Below are 7,006 nucleotides of genomic sequence, written 5' to 3'. Positions count from 1 at the left end.
TTATGTTACAATTCTGCTAGAAACTGATTAAATATATCCGGAACTCACTAGCATTTGAGTTTGTCTGCTTGCTGTTCCATGAGTTTAAAAAAAAGGACAAAGGGTTGTGTTCTATTAAAAAGTCAAATAGAATAACTTTCAACTAACGTTAGAATTTTTTTTGTTTGCACAATCTGATATAATCTCATCTGTTCCAAATCTATCATGAAAACCAGTACCACATGTACTAACTTTCAGTTTTAAAACCATGAATGTTAAAGCACCATGCTTGGCAAAAGTTTGACATTAATACAACACCAGAAGTCCAATAATCTAACCAGTTCGTTTAATCCTCTGAAACCATTTGCATGCCAGGTGTTTGTGAAAATGTTGTCAAAGATGGAGTTTTGGGCGGTGGAGTTGGATTTTCTGAGAAATTGGACCTGAATAAGATGATTGAAGAAGACAATTTCGACCCTTTATATGGTATGTTCATATCTCTTATGTTTTTATTTGCGTGAGAACTTGAGACCCTTTAACTAGCTTTTTTATTTATTTGGATTTTAAGGACAAATCATCAACTTTTCTTTTTCAGTTATGCTACTGAAACGTTAAACACTCTAAAGCTGGTGCAGCGTGCAAAACTTATTCAAAACAATGTAAGCGAGTTATAGTATTTTGTAAAGTGTGATTAAATTTGCACATTTATTCATCTTAGTTTGAATTTTTTGTATATTGTTGTCATCACAAAGGCTGTGGTAAATGAAGATGCCTAAGGAGATGTCATGGCACTTCAACGCCAGACACAACTTCTTAAGGTAATTCCTTTTTTAGTAACTGAATTCAACATGATTAGATAAATTCTACACCATATTTATTGAGTGTGTTTGGTGTTAGAGTTTTTATTAGGCCATGACTGAGCGAGTGAGATATTGGTGTAAAAACAATTGGGTCTTACGGTACAATAGCCCAGTTCTCTTGATAAACCAATATTAGTTAAAAAATAGCAGAGGAAATTAGAGCCCTGTTTTCAACAGCTGAGAGTGCAATGGAAGCCTGGGCTATGTTTAGCCACTTCATCGGGGCACCCGGGTTTTATTATATTAGAATTCGAGAAAATATGTTTTCAACAGCTGAGAGTGTGGGCTATGTTAGCCATTTATTGGGTTCAGTCCTTTCCCTAGGAGTTTAATCATCAACCCTTGGGAGTTCTTATTTAGGCGTTTTGGTTTTACTTGGCTGATTCTTTCACGTTTATCTTGTGTAATTGTTTTGTTTCATGTATTCTCCTAATACAAACATTATTGTTGCTATCATAATTTTGGAACACTAATTATTAATGTGACAATTTTAATGGAAGTAATATGACTTTGTGATACAAACTGACTCAAGTAATATGGATTTGAAAGCTCTTTCCACAGAGGGGTTGTTAAAGTCCGTCAGTGAGCAATGTAGGAGTGCTGGCATCCTCAATGAATCAGAAGGGGTTTTCATACAAGTAAGACTTCTGTTCCCAAATACTCTCTCCATTCTGTTTCAATTGACACAACTACTGAGTCATCTGTGTATGCATCTCCATACATACTTGTAGAGCTGGTACTTTTGAACCATTTACCGAAAAATGGGTTGATTTGGATTTTATTTTATCTTCAGTGTGTTAAAAAACAAAACTGGTCAAATGGGTTGAACAAGCCAAACGTGTCGAAAGCTGTTGCAAGTGTTTACAAATGCTTAAACATTGAAACTTCCTAAATTGTTATATCATGCACTTTACCGGTTCATTTTAATGTTGTACATAGTTGTCAATAGCGGCTATAGTGACCGCTATAGCGCGCTATGTAGCGAAGCGACCAAGTGTCGCTATTTGGGTCATAGCGACCAATAGCGTGAATAGCGACAGGTTTTTTATGTAAATAGCAATTAGATATAGCTATAAAATAGCTGGATTTATAGGTTTTTGTTAGATATACATGTAAAATAGCATATATACCTAGGTATTTTGATATAATATACATATAAAAATTTTCAAAATTCTTTTTCTAGTGCATCGCTATATATAAAATAGCGGTCGCTATTCGCTATGTAGCATATAGGTCCCTTGTCGCTATTCGCTATTAACAACTATGATGTTGTATACAAGATGCCTTTAAGCTTTTGGAGGGCGGGATGGACTTGATAAAAGATGCTGTAAAGTTACTTTTAGACTTGCTATCTTATCCTCTCCATGCTACTCTATCAAGGTTGCTAACTTTTAAAGCCAATTTACTCTTGATTTGAATGTGGGAAGTTTTCAGATAACAAACCAAAAAAAAGAACAAATAATTTGACTCTTACGGTGTGTTCCCGAGTTAAAAATCCCTCCCCTTCCCTCCCCTCCCCTCCCCTCCCCTCCATGTCTTTCCAAATTGGAAAGACTATTTTCAGGCAAAAAAAACCCCATTTTCCCTCCCCTCCCCTTGTTAAGTGGATCTCTGGAACACCATTTTCCTTCCCCTCCCCTCCTCTCCCCTTGTTAAGTAAATCTCTGGAACACAGCGTTATAGTTAAACCATGCCATCTGGTTCCCAGTAGAGATATGTTAGTGTAGGTTAGAAAGAAAACCCATCCAAAACTTAACTAACAAATTATGACGTTGGCAGTTCTGAAGGTCGAGAAATCTTAGAAGACGGTCTTCCTTGGGTTGCAGAGAGCTTGTTAGCTGCATACGACAGTCGTGAACTTTTAGGTGCACTTGAAGAAGGAAAATCCGGGTGGCAGAAGTGGGTGTAAAGCCTTCGGGAAATCATTAAAACGCAAGGTTAGATTATAGTCGCAGCAATTGGTAATTAATTAGGTAGTTAATTATTGAGGCTCTGATGTGATTCGCAGGGAAAATCACTGTTCATGCCCCTGGGAGTTTTGCTGACAGGAAAACTTCATGGGCATGACATGGGATAGAGCATAGTTTTGATTTACAGAGCTGGGACTAGCGGCACTGTGACCCCTCAAGTGGGGTTTGTGACATTGGAACAACGGCTCGAATCATTGAAACAAGTTGACTGGGAAGCATTTTGCAAGGCAGAGCCTGCTACAGTTGCTTCTCACTGAACTATATGGTTTGTGTTTGACTTTTGTGGTTTACTTGGGCCATTTCATTGAGGAAAATAAGTCAGATTTTGTAGAATATGGTCATTGTTTCATTTTGTTTCGATAGTTCACAGTATAATAACTGCATTTGATTGTTTGGGCATTGTATTATATATTTACACAATCGCGTAACATGTTGGGTTGCTCTTGTTCGGGTTTGACCTGTTTGCCTCGCACACAAACTGAACAAGAGAACTTGTGATCGATATACTCACATCTTACTATAAGAGGCATGTTAAGCATCTCAATAAACTTTTGACTAGTGTAGAGTTTATAAGAAATCAACATAGTTGATATGTTATATGGAATTTCTATTTTATAATATTTTTTTATTTTATAAAACTTGCTTTAGTTGTATTTTAAACTTTGGGTTTTTTAGTCATGTTTTATTTGAATCAGTCTTACATAACCTTGAAGTTATTATATAGAACTTTGACCGTAATAAGACGTGTTTATAACCAAGGGTGTAGCTTTGTGAGGGCGGGAGGGGGCGGCCGACCCTCCGAACTTTTCGCTTGTTAGTGGAGAGTATTTTGTTTTCGTATAGAAATTTTTTGGTATATACGTTTTTGACCTTCCGGTTTTATAGAAATTTTTGGTATATATGTTTTCGACCCCCGGTCAGAAATCTCAAGTTTCGTCATTGTTTATAAGCTTATAAAAACATAGTCAATTTTTAATTGATGTATCTTGAATACAAGTATATGTCTATAGGTTCATCCGTGGTTTGAGAAACTGAAAACTCAACCTGTCTAATTTGTCCGAACGCTCTATCCAAGGTTGAGGTGTTTATAGATGTGTCTCTTTTATTGCTTTCTTCTACAAATTTTGTTTAACAATGTTATTGAGTAATACGGCCGATCACATTTAATATGCCCATTTGGTTCTTTATATTTTGATGTGCTCATGTCACAGTCGAATAGTGTATGGACCATACGTTTTCAGTCCAATATTTCTTTATTAATTTGTTTTGGGACATTTTTGTTGATGATCTAGAAGTATAGGATATGAACACATAAATAATTGTATTTACCATTTGTATACCACTCATATTTTTATGATATCATAACAAGAAGTGCATGTGCATTTCACTATTTACGAAAATATACGCGGTAACATTTGGCTAGGGTACTTACCCTTGACATACTGTGAAGTATCATGCACGTATAAGAGTAAACTAGCAAAGTAATTATATCAAATACATACTTATTTAGGTAGTTAAAAAAAAGCTTTTCGATATGTTGTTAAAAAAAGTGAACAAAGAAATTAACAACCATTACATTAATTAGGGTTAAAAACTTAAAATCTTTACAAACATAGAATGACTAACCGTCGACTCTTCCCAATATTACACCCCAAAAACGCTTTCATGGCCGGCCCTTAGGGTGGGCGGAGAGGACCATCGATCAGAGCCCGATACTTCGAAGGGCACATTATTTAAAAAAAATCCGATATGTAAATGTAAAAATAAATAAATGAGTAAATTACAAGTTTTGTCCTTTATAATTACACCAAATTGCAGACGGTGTACTTTGCTTTTAAAATTGACGTGTTTTGTACTTAATGTTTCAAAATCTTGCACGTTATGTCCTTTGAGTCTAACCCAGTTTATTTTTTTGGTTAAATCTGGCCACTAAGGGGTATTTTAGTCTTTTTACCCTGTTTATTTAGTATTACTAAAAAACAAAATAGTTTTAAAAATTATTATTTTTTTATAACTATATATAAGTATATAGAAATCAATAACCACCGTTCAACCACCCACCACCACCACCACCACCACCATCTCCAAATCAACAACCGCCGTCATCACCATCTCTACCACCCTTCATCATCTACAACCACCATCACCACCACCACCCTCCACCACCATCTCCAAATCAACTCCCCTACCTAAAAACCCCCAAAACCAATCAAAGCATGTTACCCAAACCAATTATCCGTTTCCCAAACCAATTTTCATCCCTATTATTCAACCAATTCTCCCAAGAACGTTACCATCACTAGACAGAAAATCCACCCTCACCTGAAAAATCCCAAGATTTATATTGTAATCAGATTCCGGCAGAGTTAAAGAAATAATCGCCTGCACTTCATGATCAAACGGTATAACCCGTGATTCAACAGAACTCCCAATCACGCTCTTTTTGTTGTGCACTATAACAATGACTCTGGACAAGAACTTATCGCCACAAAAGCCGTAGGCGTATCTTTCATATAATCAAAAGTTAACTTCTCCGTTACCTGTACCTAGGGGTGTTCAAAACTATCCGTATCCGAAAATCCAATCCGAATTACCTGATATCTAAATCCGAAATATCCGAAAATTCGGATATCCGAATTTTTCGGGTTCGGATAGTGATTTTAAAAATTTTCGGATATTATATCCGAAGTATCCGAAAAATATCCGAAGTATCCGAAATATCCAAAATATCCGAAAAATATCCGAAAATATTCGAAAATATCTGAAAATATCCAAAATATCCGAAACTATCCGAAAACTTATATTCGGATATCCAAAAATATTCGAAATATCCGGTTCCGAATATCAAAAATAATAAAAAATAAACATTTAGATTGGATGCAGGGGATCAAGAAACTTGTAATTATTTATGGTTTTATTTTTATGTTATAGTTAATGGTTTAATTAGCTAGACTTGGTACACTTCATGGCTGGAAACTTAGTTATTTATGGTTTTATATTTAAGTCTTAGTATTAGGTTTAATTAGCTAGACTTGATACAATTCATGGCTGGAAATTTAAAGTTATTTATGGTTTTATATTTATGTTTTAGTTAGTGGGTTAATTAACTATTGGTACACTTCATGGCTGAAAATTTATAGTTGGTACACTACATGGGGATGAGCTAGTGCATCTTTTATGAATATGAAAAGTTTACATAGTATATTATTTAAGAAAAGAACAACCGTCTCGTGAACTTCATTTTGTATCTTGGTCATTTGGTATCTTCGTCTTCCCAATTTGAAGTACCTGAGATGAAGAAAACCATCATCGGGTGTCACCCATCTTTCACCCATAAATGCATTATCTCCGAGTTTAAGAACCTCAAGCCCGTGAAGTTTCCCAAGAACAGACATTTGTGCCCATTTGAGATCGTGTCACATAAGGTAAGTTTCGTTAGCATTAGTGGGAACTTCAAACTATTGGGAAGAGCATGCAACTTTCCATTTACATTGAATGGTGAATTTGGGTACGTGTTGTTCACCAATTTCAACTTCTCTAGACGGCGTAATCTTGTAATATTATCAAACTTGCATTTTCCGGTTTTCATTTCCATAAGCAATGCCAATTTCCCACAAACACCGAGTTTTTGAAGATTTGGTGTCCGGACTAGAATCTCATCGGTACAACTGTCCAGTGAAACTATAGAGATGGTTATCAGGTTTTGGTTAACCAAAGGGTCTTTACCACCCTTTCGTGAGCTTGAAGATGAGGTCTGGAAAACACTAGTTGCACTTGTGTAAACATGTCTCAACTGTAACAACTTCCATATATCCGTTTTCACCTCAATATTACGACAATTTGTTGTGTTGACTATAAGGGTTTGTAGGTTCCATAGGTTCGAGACGGCTTCTGGAAGAACATCAAATGTGCCAGACAAAGCAATGTACCTCAAATGGACGAGTTTTGTGCTTGGGAACCGAGCGAAAGTAATAGGGGTAGCATCCAAAACTCTAAGCAAATTGAACGATTCCGAGAAGCATTTTATTTGGGAAGGATTCAAGACGGTTTCTTCCCGACCATAGCACAAGAAAGACCGAACATGTGAATAATCATGCTTTGAAGAAATACTATCCGAGGCCAGAGAATGAACCGAAACAAGACGAAAGACGTTTAGATCAACGGCTTTATAAATAGATTGTTCCAAACTTCTGATTT

The sequence above is a fragment of the Helianthus annuus genome, chromosome 16 (assembly GCF_002127325.2).
Source record: "Helianthus annuus cultivar XRQ/B chromosome 16, HanXRQr2.0-SUNRISE, whole genome shotgun sequence".
In the NCBI taxonomy this organism is placed as follows: domain Eukaryota; kingdom Viridiplantae; phylum Streptophyta; class Magnoliopsida; order Asterales; family Asteraceae; genus Helianthus; species Helianthus annuus.
Note: the sequence above shows the minus strand (reverse complement) of the source record.